This window comes from Salmo salar, chromosome ssa03, assembly GCF_905237065.1.
Source record: "Salmo salar chromosome ssa03, Ssal_v3.1, whole genome shotgun sequence".
Taxonomy (NCBI): Eukaryota; Metazoa; Chordata; class Actinopteri; order Salmoniformes; family Salmonidae; genus Salmo; species Salmo salar.
The window spans coordinates 104,692,015-104,704,672 of NC_059444.1; the positions used below are offsets into that span (position 1 = coordinate 104,692,015).

General features: G+C 41.8%; 1 protein-coding gene and 1 long non-coding RNA gene across 2 annotated transcripts in view; both read right to left on the reverse strand.

Moving 5' to 3' along the window:
- LOC123741878 (zinc finger protein 184-like) overlaps window positions 1-12,658 on the reverse strand; it is a gene marked incomplete at both ends in the record, with an annotated part of 464,177 nt that overhangs the window by 74,743 nt on the left and 376,776 nt on the right. The gene's annotated exons all lie outside the window — the stretch shown is intronic.
- Window positions 3,402-4,862, reverse strand: LOC123741818 (uncharacterized). Its single transcript, XR_006769368.1, has 3 exons — window positions 4,660-4,862; window positions 3,844-3,960; window positions 3,402-3,680 (listed from the first exon to the last, which is right to left on the reverse strand). It is a non-coding gene; the product is annotated as an uncharacterized lncRNA (long non-coding RNA).

The following is a 12,658-nucleotide window of genomic DNA, read 5'->3' on the forward strand; positions in this document are numbered from 1 at the left end:
GGCGACGAAGTTAGGCGGGAGATCTAGTGATTACCCTACACCTGCATCTCATCAACCTTCTGCACACCTGGTCCTGATCATCACCTCTTCATAAGCCCTGAGCTGACATCTATTCCCTGCTGGATCGTTAGCAACGAACAGCCTCATGTTTCCTGAGCTAGTCTTGTTGTTTTGTTCTTGTTACTGGTTACTCACTCCCCGTTTACTCTGTCTACAGTCATCCTCCCGGAACATTCAACTCCCTTACCTGGCCGTCGGTGGTTTCAGTGACGTCATTGAATCCACCCATCTACTCTCATCAACTCACCTCCGCTGCCGCTTCGTCTCCTGGATCACTCAAATTACACATCAAGACTACCAATAAATACTCACCTTCATTTTACTCACCTTGTCCTGGTCTGCTTCTGGGTTCTGTCTTAGAGAAACATGACAGCAGGCATGGAATATGGGACAACATGCTAAACTTATGACTACTTTAATACACTATAAGTAATATGTCCGAATAATTACGACTTTTTCAAATGGGAGAACTACATGCATAAAGTACTTTCATATCTGATAATACTGACCTCAGAGTCTCCAGTTTACAGTGGGGATTCCCCAGTACAGCAGAGAGCAGCTTCACTCCTGAATCCTTTAGGTCATTGTTACTCAGGTCCAGCTCTCTCAGGTGTGAGGGGTTTGACCTCAGAGCTGAGACCAGAGAATCACAGCCTTCCTCTGTGACTCCACAGCCTGACAGCCTGCAAAGAGTCTAATCATATTAAAACCACACTGCTATTCTTTGGAGACAAAGAGATCATTACTTCAAACACATTGTTAATTTAGTGTAGAAGGACAATGGCAGATGCATTTGGTTAATTCTCCCAAACAACATATAGATTCTTCTTCTGTCTCCTAGAATTGTATGGTCATATTGTTATACTATACTAATGTGAAAATCAATGCATTTATTCAATGTTTTCAATATAATATTATACACATATTATAATGCATATTTTTCTTTAACCTGAATATTTCTTCCTGATGAATACTTCTTATATGTCATTTTATGTACTCACAGAACAGCTCTGGAGGCTTTGACCACTGGCAGCAGCCTCAGAAGACCTTCCTCTGATCTGGAGTATTTCTTCAGGTCAAACACATCCAGCTCCTTTTCTGAAGTCAGCAACACAAAGACCAGAGCTGACCACTGTGCAGGTGACAGGTTGGGTTTTGAGACACTTCCTGAGCTCAGGTAGCTTTGGATCTCCTCCACTAGAGAATGGTCATTCAGTTCATTCAGACAGTGGAACAGATTGATGCACCTCTCTGGAGAGGGATTCTCCCTGATCTTCTCCTTGATGTACTTGACTGTTTTTTCATGGGTCTTTGAGCTGCTTCTTGTCTTTGTCAGTAGATCTCGTAAGTGCTTCTGATTGGACTCCAGTGAGAGTCCCAGAAGGAAGCGGAGGAAAAGGTCCAGGTTTCCCATCTCACTGTGTAAGGCTTTATCCACAGCACTCTTGTAGAAAGAAACTTCAGACTTGTCTCTGAACAGCACAGAAAGGTTCCTGGACGTTGATTGCGGTTCGGCCATTAGATTCTCATTGTTGTTGATGAATGAGAGGAACACATATACAGCAGCCAGAAACTCCTGAATGCTCAGATGAACAAAGCAGTACACCTTGTCTTGGTACAGAACACATTCCTCTTTAAAGAGCTGTGTGCACAATCCTGAGTACACCGAGGCTTCATTGACATCAATGCCAGCCTCTTTCAGGTCTTCTTCATAGAAAATCAGATTGCCATTCACAAGCTGTTGAAAAGCCAGTTTTCCCAGTGACAGAATGCTCTCTTTATTCCAGTGGGGACCTGTCTCTTCTTCCCCAAGATACTTTTCATCCTTCTGTTTGGTATAAAACTCCACAAGGTGTGTGTACATATCAGTCAGAGTCTTGGGCATCTCTTCTCTCTTATGTTTCAGCATGTGTTCGAGGACTGTTGCAGAAATCCAACAGAAGACTGGAATGTGGCACATGATGTGGAGGCTCCTTGATGTCTTTATGTGTGAGATGATTCTGCTGGCCAGGTCCTCATCACTGAATCTCTTTCTGAAGTACTCCTCCTTCTGTGGGTCATTGAACCCTCGTACCTCTGTCACCTGGTCAACACACCCTGAAGGGATCTTATTGGCTGCTGCAGGTCGGGTAGTTATCCAGAGGAGAGCAGAGGGAAGCAGATTTCCCTTGATGAGATTTGTCAGCAGAACATCCACTGAGGTTGACTCTGTGACGTCCCAACAGATCTTGTTCTTCTGGAAGTCTAGGGGCAGTCGGCACTCATCCAGACCATCAAAGATGAACAGAACTTTGTACTTGTCGAAGTTTGAGATTCTTGATTGTTTGGTTTCCATTGAGAAGTGATTAAGAAGTTCAATGAAAGTGTGTTTGTCCCCTTTCATCAAATTCAGCTCCCGAAAAGGGAATGAAAACACAAATTGGACATCCTGATTTGCTTTTCCTTCAGCCCAGTCCAGAATGAACTTCTGCACAGAGACTGTTTTTCCAATGCCAGCGACTCCCTTTGTCAGCACAGTTCTGATACGTTTGTCTTGTCCAGTTAAGGGTTTGAAGATGTCGTTACATTTGATTGCAGTCTCTGGTCTTGCTTGTTTCCTGGTTGTTGTCTCAATCTGTCTCAGCTCATGTTCATTATTGACCTCTCCTGTTCCTCCCTCTGTGATGTAGAGCTCTGTGTAGATCTTATTGAGAAGTGTTGGGTTTCCTTGTTTAGCGATCCCCTCAAATACACATTGAAACTTCTTCTTTAGATTAGATTTGAGTTCACGTTGGCAAATCACAGCAAGCTCATCTGAATGAAGAAATAACACAGAGGATATTAATATTACGTCTGTTTTAATGTCTACAGTATTGAAGGACTGTTAAAGTTTTAAAATAATAATTTATTCTCTTAAGTGACTGTATAAATGTATCAATGTTTTCTTAATGCATTACAGACTGGTGTGACTGATTATATTATTATTGGTGTTATTGATGGTATTATTAATGTTGTCTCTCTCTGTCTCTCTCTCTAAATTAATCAACACAACACATCCCTTCTGCTACTTGATGAGGTCACAAGGTGTTGTGTTAAGGTTGCTACAATATCATTGAGTTACACAGCTACTTTAGCTGTACTTTAGCCACAGCTTTTAAATGTTATAAAACAGCATTCAACATGAGGCAGACATATCTTACATTTCTCCAGTGTGTCAGCAAGCTCCTTCCGGTTCATTTTCCTCAGGACGTGCAGTGTGATCTTCAGAGCCCCCTCTCTGGCACTGCTCTCCTGCTTCTCATCTTCAGCATCCACCACTTCCTCCTCCTGCTTCTGACTCTCAAAGCCTTCTGGGAGTTCAGGACCAAGAATCCTCTTGAACATCTTCAGCTCGTTCTTCACAAATGTTATAATTTTCTCTTCAAGCAACTGAAATAAATCAAGTAAATAAGTTAAGCAAGAGAAGAAATGCTTTCTCATTAACACATGAATTAATAATTGAAAGAAACATTACTTGAGGAAAACAAAAACAAATGTACATAACAGGATCACATACACTGAATATAGAGTCCAGGTCTGTTTGATGACTCTGGGAAGACTGACCACTGAGAATCTCTGACTCTGATCTCTCCTGTTGGTTTCTGTGGACAAAACATGAGATTACAGTACACACACACACACACACACACACACACACACACACACACACACTGTTTTAGGACTATGAAAATGGACTAAAGTAGGAGAAATGACTAGAGACAGTGTTGTTTAACACACTGACCATGACCCATGAGTTCTTCTTACCTTTGTTCAGTAGAAAAGTCTCCCTCTCTAAAGTGTATAGGATGATTCATAGACTTGTCACTCTTCATGGACACACAGCTGGGAACAGGGGAGGCTGGTCTCTCCTGCTTGATTGGTCTTCAACACAACAGAGACAAACATTACATCTCTCATCTACTCTGATCTCAGATGGGGAACATAAGAAGAGTTCCAAAACGCAACATATCACTTTACAGAAATGAGCTTTTATTGTTTAAAGAAATTATGTATAAATTATTACATCTCTCACAGACAAGGATTTGTTTCAAATCTATCACTTGATGGTTTCATTTCAGAGAGACAAAAATCTTTTTTTATGCAAAATGCTATATATCTCCCTCACTCTCAAATGTGACCGACCGGCTCAATTTGGTCATTAACTAAATAACTACATATATAGTGATTTTGGTTTATGTCAGTTTAATTGTTTGTTATGTATAAGTTGTTATTTTATGATTGTAAGTGATAAAATTAACTAGTAATTCTCAGTAATTACTACTTTAGTAAGGAATAACACATTTTTTCAGCACTACTGCAGTTGCTAAATAATTCCAATAGATGGGAACATAAGACCACAATGACATTTCAGAATATTAGTTTAGTTTTCTCCCTGGATACACCACCACTCCCCGCGCTTCCTGCAGAACCCCTGCAGTACCTCCGCAGACCCCGGATTGAGAACCCCTGATTTAGCAGATGCTCTTATCCAGAGAGATTTACAGTAACTGCATTCACCTTAAGATAGCTATTTATTTAGGAAATAAACTTAGTTAATTATTCATAAAATTGTCATCTTACCTCTTAGCTTTGGTGTTATGTCCGCCAGAGAGATGCATTTTGGAGGCAGGGCCCCCCTTCTCTCTCTCGCCAGAGAGACTCATTTTAGAGGCAGGGCCCCCCTCCTCTCTCTCCCCAGAGAGACTCATTTTAGAGGCAGGGCCCCCCTCCTTCCTCTCGCCAGAGAGACTCATTTTAGAGGCAGGAGCCCCCTCCTCTCTCTCCCCAGGGAGACTCATTTTAGAGAACTGACCCCTAAACAGAGATCCAACATGTTGGTTGTGGTTAACACAGTGACGTCCTAAACAGAGATCCAGCATGTTGGTTGTGGTTAACACAGTGACAACTAAACAGAGATCCAGCATGTTGGTTGTGGTTAACACAGTAACAACTAAACAGAGATCCAGCATGTTGGTTGTGGTTAACACAGTGACAACTAAACAGAGATCCAGCATGTTGGTTGTGGTTAACACAGTGACAACTAAACAGAGATCCAGCATGTTGGTTGTGGTTAACACAGTGACTAATTCTTGAATGTCAATTGTTCTCATTCATTCATTATCTCTTTGAGAAATATATTTTTAACAACTTTCTCTTTTACTTCACTACATTCATGAAGAAAATGATGTACTTTTTACTCCATACATTTTCCCTGACACCCAAAAGTACTCGTTACATGTTGAATGCTTAGCAGGACAGAAAACGGTCCAATTTGAACACTTATCAAGAGAACATCCCTACTGCCTCTGATCTGGAGGACTCACTAAACAGAGAACATCCCTGGTCATCCCTACTGCCTCTGATCTGGAGGACTCACTAAACAGAGAACATCCCTGGTCATCCCTACTGCCTCTGATCTGGAGGACTCACTAAACAGAGAACATCCCTGGTCATTACTGCCTCTGACCTGGAGGACTCACTAAACACAAATGCTTCATTTTTAAATGATGTCTGAGTGTTGGAGTGTGACCCTGGCTATCCGTAAATTAAAATAACAAGAAAATTGTGCCGTCTGGTTTGCTTAATAAAATGATTTTTAAATGATCACTACTTTACTTTTACTTTTGATGCTTAAGTATATTTTAGCAATTACATTTACTTTTGATACTTAATTATATTTTAAACCAAATACTTTTAGACTTCTACTGAAGAAGTATTTTACTGGGTGACTTTCACTTTTAATTGAGTCATTTTCTATTAAGGTATCTTTACTTTAACTCCAGTATGAGAATTGAGTACTTTTTCCACCACTGTTCTAACGTTCTAGAGACATATGAGCCACAGTTTCAACAGACATTTTGTAACTGCGTGGGCTACAAAGTTACTTTCAGTTTCATATAAGGAAATAAAGTAACGGTCACTGGGTGAATTCGTTTTGCATTGCCCGGCTCCCCGGGTGCGCAGAGTTTACGCATTTTAGACCATTCCATTGTGCCTTAAAATAAAACTCCACTCACCTGTAGCACCGGGCCATGCAAAACGAACTTCCCACTGTCGCAGGGCACTGAGACACAGAGTTCTAAACCCAGAGGCATTTACAACAGTAACCAGAGGTAACAGTCAGTTGCATGCGACAGCAGCAAATCATGACATTGTACCGAATCTTGCTTCAGTTTTTTTATTATAGTCCTTCTTATGTTATTTTTGCTAAACATATAATTTACTCGTAACCAAGTTTAGCTGTGTTTTTTTCCTCCAAAATATGAATTACTGTAGGACTTTAATAATTGTAAACAGGCCTACAAACCCAAAAGGTTTTAATGATGCCTTAAATCTATCTTCAAATATATATTTGATGATTAGTTGAATCCGGTGTGTAAGTGCTGGTAAGAACAAAAGGATTGAGAAACCCTGAGATAAACATAAAACTATATAATGTAAAAGCTCCTCCACCATCTTTACCAGACGTTTTACTGATAACATGTAGACCTACTGATTAGTTTCCACTTTGAAAACTGCTGTCAGCAAGTCAGCTCAAGAAACAGTTCTACTAACTAGTAATATCTTATTCCAGGTATTTATTCTCTTACTCTGTCCAGTAGAATCAATTATTGTTCAGAAATTCTTACTTTATTATTTAATTTAATAATTTTTATTTTATACTTTACTTTACCCTCAAAACACCAGTCTCAACGTCAACAGTGAAGAGGCAACTCCGGGATGCTGGCCTTCTAGGCAGAGTTGTAAAGAAAAAGCCATATCTCAGACTTGCCAAAAAAATTTAAATATTAAGATGGGCAAAAGAACACAGACACTGGACAGAGGAACTCTGCCTAGAAGGCGAGACGTTGAGACTGGTGGTTTGTGGTTACTATTCAATGAAGCTACCAGTTGAGGACTTGTGAGGCGTCTGTTTCTCAAACTAGACACTCTGATGTACTTGTCCTCATGCTCAGTTGTGCATCGGGGCCTCCCACTCCTCTGTCTATTCTGGTTAGAGCCAGTTTGCGCTGTTCTGTGAAGGGAGTAGTACACAGTGTTGTATGAGATCTTCAGTTTCTTAGCAATTACTCGCATGGAATAGCCTTACTTTCTAAGAACAAGAATAGATTGATGAGTTTCAGAAGAAAGTACTTTGTTTCTGGCCATTTTGAGCCTGTAAACAAACCCACAAATACTAATGTTCTAGATACTCAATTAGTCTAAAGAAGGCCAGTTTTATTGCTTCTTTAATCAGAACAACAGTTTTCAGCTGTGCTAACATAATTGCAAAAGGATTTTCTAATGATCAATTACCCTTTTAAAATTATAAACTTGGATTAGCGAACACAACGTGCCATTGGAACACAGGAGTGATGGTTGCTGATAATGGGCCTCTGTACGCCTATGTAGATATTCCATAAAAAATCAGTGTTTTCCAGCTACAATAGTCATTAACCTCTTGGGTATGTGGGACGTGACTGTCCCAACTGCGGGACACACTATTCAACAGCCAGTGAAATAGCAGGGCGCCAAACTCAAAACAACAAAAATCTCATAATTCAAATTTCTCAAACATACAACTATTATATCCCATTTTAAAGATAAACTTCTCGTTAATCCAACCACAGTGTCCGATATCAAAAAGGCTTTACGGCGAAAGCATAGCATTAGATTATGTTAGGACAGCACCTAGACAAGAAAAACCACACAGCCATTTTCCAAGCAAGGGGAGGCGTCACAAAAACCAGAAATACAGCTAAAATTAATCACTAACCTTTGATGATCTTCATCAGATGGCACTCATAGGACTTCATGTTACACAATACATGTATGTTTTCCTCGATGAAGTTCATATTTATATCCAAAAACCCCATATTACATTGGCGTGTAATGTTCAGAAATGTCCCAAAACTTCTGGTGAATGAGCACATCAATTTACAGAAATACTCATCATAAACGTCGATAAAATATTAAACTGTTATTCAAAGAATTATAGATACACTTCTCCTTAATGCAACCACTGTGTCAGATTTCAAAAAAACTTTACAAGAAAACACACTTTGCAATAATCTGAGTACGGCGTTCAGACACGAAACCAAACCCGCCATTTTGTGGAGTCAATAAAACTCAGAAATAATATTATAAATATTCCCTTACCTTTGATGATCTTCATCAGAATGCACTCCCAGGAATCCCAGGTCCACAATAAATGTTTGTTTTGTTCGATAAAGTTCTTCATTTATGTGCAAATACCTCCCTTTTTGTTCGCGCGTTCAGTCCACTCCTCCAAATGCAGGAAGCGCGCAAAAAGTCACGAAGAAAAGTAAAAAGAAGTTCTATTTACGTTCGTAGAAATATGTCAAATGATGTATAGCATCAATCTTTAGGATGTTTTTAACATAAATCTTCAGTAATATTCCAACCGGACAATTCCAATGTCTTCAGAAAAGAAAAGGAACACAGCTCACACTCACGTGAGAGCGCACCTCTGAGCTCATGTCATTTCGTCACTCATCTGACTCAATATTCACAGTAGAAGCATGAAACAACGTTCTAAAGACTGATGACATCTAGTGGACGCCTTAGGAAGTGCAAAATTAACCCTAAGTCACTGTGTAGGCAATAGGCAATCACTTGAAAAAACTACAACCCTCAGATTTCCCACTTCCTGGGTGGATTTTTCTCAGGTTTTTGCCTGCCATATGAGTTCTGTTATACTCACTGACATCATTCAAACAGTTTTAGAAACTTCAGAGTGTTTTCTATCCAAATCTACTAATACTATGCATTTCCTACCTTCTGAGCCTGAGTAGCAGGCAGTTTAATTTGGGCATGCCTTTCATCCGGACGTCAAAATACTGCTCCCTACCCTAGAGAAGTTAACAATGTGTACACTGTATTTCTGATCAATTTGATGTTATTTTAATGGACACATTTTTTTACTTTTCTTTCGAAAATATGGACATTACTAAGTGACTCCAAACTTTTGAACGGTAGTGTACATGTAGGTAGGGGTAAAAGTGACTAGGCAATCAGGATAGAGATTACATCTCCTCATCCAGGGAGTGCACACACACACACACGGAGGGAATGTTGTGTTTGTTTAATATTGTTTTAGGACTATGAAAATGGACTAAAGGATTAGCCTGTGGATTATGAAAACAACAAAAAGAAATGGGAAAATGGGAGAGGAGAAATGACTAGAGACAGTGTTGTTTAACTCACTGACCATGACCCATGAGTTCTTCTTACCTTTGTTCAGTAGAAAGGTCTCCCTCTCTAAAGGATATAGGAGGCGCCATAGACTGCTCACTCTTCATGGACACACAGCTGGGTACAGGGGAGGCTGGTCTCTCCTGCTTGATTGGACTTCAACACAACAGAGACAAACATTTCATCTCTCATCTGCTCTGAGCTCAGATGGGAAACATAAGAAGAGTTTTATTCCAAAACGCTATATATAACTTTTCAGAAATGTTCGTAAATTAGCTTTTATTGTTTAAAGATATTATGAAAGAGATTGGTGTGATTTTTCACTATCTAATCATGGCATTGGATTATTCAATGACAGACATGTATTAGTTTAAAATCTATCACTTGATGGTTTCATTTCAGAGTCAAATGTTTTTTTTTGCAAAATGCTATATATCTGCCTCACTCTCAGAGAAATCGGTAGTACTGCTAGGTTTTACACAGTAATAATATATATCTGCCTCTCTCTCAGAGAAATCAGTAGTATTGCTAGGTTTAACACAGTAATAATATATATCTGCCTCACTTTCAGAGAAATCAGTAGTACTGCTAGGTTTTATACAGTAATACTATATATCTGCCTCACACTCAGAGAAATAAGTAGTACTGCTAAGTTTTACAAAGTGAAATGTAACAAATAACTACATTTTTAATAAAGAACTGTACAAATGATACACTTGTGACATCAATATTAAAACATTTAAATATAATAATCCAATACAGAAATATGAGATCAGTTTGTAAAACATTTACATTTGACATTTTAGTCATTTAGCAGATGTTTTTATTCAGGGTCTGGTTTCCCAAATGCATTTTAAGGAAAAGTTAATAATTTGAATATTCGCAGGAGCATTGTTAAATCTCTGAGCTGTTTAAAAAAAACATTGTTATTAACGTTGAAAGCATCGTCGGAAAAGGAGGACCAATATGCAGCAGAATTGTTTTGGCTCATCTTGAACATTTATTAGACTCAAAATTAACATACAAAATAACAAAACAAACTCACGATATAGACAGTCTTCTCAGGCTCACATACGCTAGACAAGAAACAATCTCCCACAAATGACAAACACACCTAATATATGGAACTCTCAATCAAAGGCAAAGAGAAAACACCTGCCTTCAATTGAGAGTCCCAACCCCAATTAACCAAACATAGAAACACACTCACTAGACTCCACATAGAAATATATAAACATAGACCATAAACCAAAAACCCGGAAATACTAAATCAAACGCCCTTTTACCAAAACACCACCCCGAACCACATAAAACAAATACCCTCTGCCACGTCCTGACCAAACTACAATGACAATTAACCCTTATACTGGCCAGGACGTGACAGTACCCCCCCTAAAGGTGCTAACCCCGGAAGCACCTCAAGAAAAACAAAAACCCCAAACAACAACAAAAATCCCCCTAAAGTAAAGGGAGGGAAGGGAGGGTGGCTGCCGTCACTGATGGCACTTGTGCTACACCCCCCCTCCCCAACCCACCTATGCAAGTGGTGGTTCAGGCTCCGGCCTATTGTCCTCCAGAGTGCCGACCCCGATCAGCCTCGGACCGTAGGCAGACTCCCCTTGCTCTGGATCCTGGGCAGACCTCCTCCTCTCCACCCTGTATACAGACTCATTAATTGAACAGTTAATCATTTTAAGTTCTGGATTGTCAGGCTTACTCAGTTCAGGGTTGCTGCTCGACTCCCTTGGTTCTTCGTAATCGGCAGACTCTGGGCCGATGGGGCAGTCTGGCAGCTCCGGGCAGTCTGGCCACTCTGGCAGCTCCGGGCAGTCTGGCCACTCTGGCATCTCCGGGCAGTCTGGCCACTCTGGCAGCTCCGGGCAGTCTGGCCACTCTGGCATCTCTGGGCAGTCTGGCCACTCTGGCATCTCCGGGCAGTCTGGCCACTCTGGCATCGCCGGGCAGTCTGGCCACTCTGGCATCTCCGGCCACTCTGGCCACTCTGGCATCTCCGGCCACTCTGGCAGCTCCTGACTAGTGGGTGGCTCTGGTGGCTCTTGACTGGCGGGCGGTCTGGCGACTCTTGACTGACGGGCGGCTCTGGCGACTCTTGACTGACGGGCGGCTCTGGCGACTCTTGACTGACGGGCAGCTCTGGCGACTCTTGACTGACGGGCAGCTCTGGCGACTCTTGACTGACGGGCAGCCCTGGCGACGTCGGACTGGGATGACGCACTTGAAGCCTGGTGCGTGGTGCTGGTACTGGACTTACCAGACTGGGAACACGTACCTCCAGGCTAGTGCGGGGAGCGGGAAGAGGACGAGTCGGACTGGGCTGACGCACTTCCGGGTCCGCACGAGAGACAGGAACTGGAAACACCGGGCTATGGAGGCGCACAGGCGGTCTTGATCTTACCTCCTGCACAACCTGTCCTGGCTGGATGGAACTAGTAGCCCTGTATTAGCGGGGTGCTTGTACAGGGCGGACTGGGCTGTGCAGGGGCCTGATGGTAGCCGTGCGTAGAGCGGGAGTTGGGTAGCCTGGTCCTCGGAGGCGTACCGGCGACCAGATGCGCTGCGCAGGCATCCTCCTACCAGGCTGGATGCTCACTCTAGCACGGCACCTGCGAGGGGCTGGAATAACGCGCACCGGACTGTGCGTGCGTATGGGTGAGATATTGCGCTCTTCAGCGAAACATGGCGCCCTCCACCTCATACGCTCCTCCATATAACCACGGGTAGCTAGCTTCCGGCTCTTCCTAGGCCTAGCCAAACTACCCGTGTGCCCCCCCCAAAAAAATTATTGGGGGTGCCTCTCGTGCTTCAACGCCAGTCGTGTTCCTCGGAAACGTTCCCGGTCCTTACCAGCCATTCTCCATGGGCCCTCTCCGGCCATAACTTGCTCCCATGTCCATCTCTCCCGTTTGTCCAATTCAAAATCCCTCTGCTCCTTCCTCTGCTGCTTGGTCCTGGTTTGGTGGGAGATTCTGTCAGGGATTTCGTCGTCGTCAGACGATATGGCGAAAATCATCGTCGGAAAAGGAGGACCAATATGCAGCAGAATTGTTTTGGCTCATCTTGAACATTTATTAGACTCAAAATGAACATACAAAATAACAAAACAAACTCACGATATAGACAGTCTTCTCAGGCTCACATACGCTAGACAAGAAACAATCTCCCACAAATGACAAACACACCCTAATATATGGGACTCTCAATCAAAGGCAAAGAGAAAACACCTGCCTTCAATTGAGAGTCCCAACCCCAATTAATCAACCATAGAAACACACTCACTAGACTCCACATAGAAATATATAAACATAGACCATAAACCAAAACCCAGAAATACTAAATCAAACGCCCTTTTACCAAAACACCACCC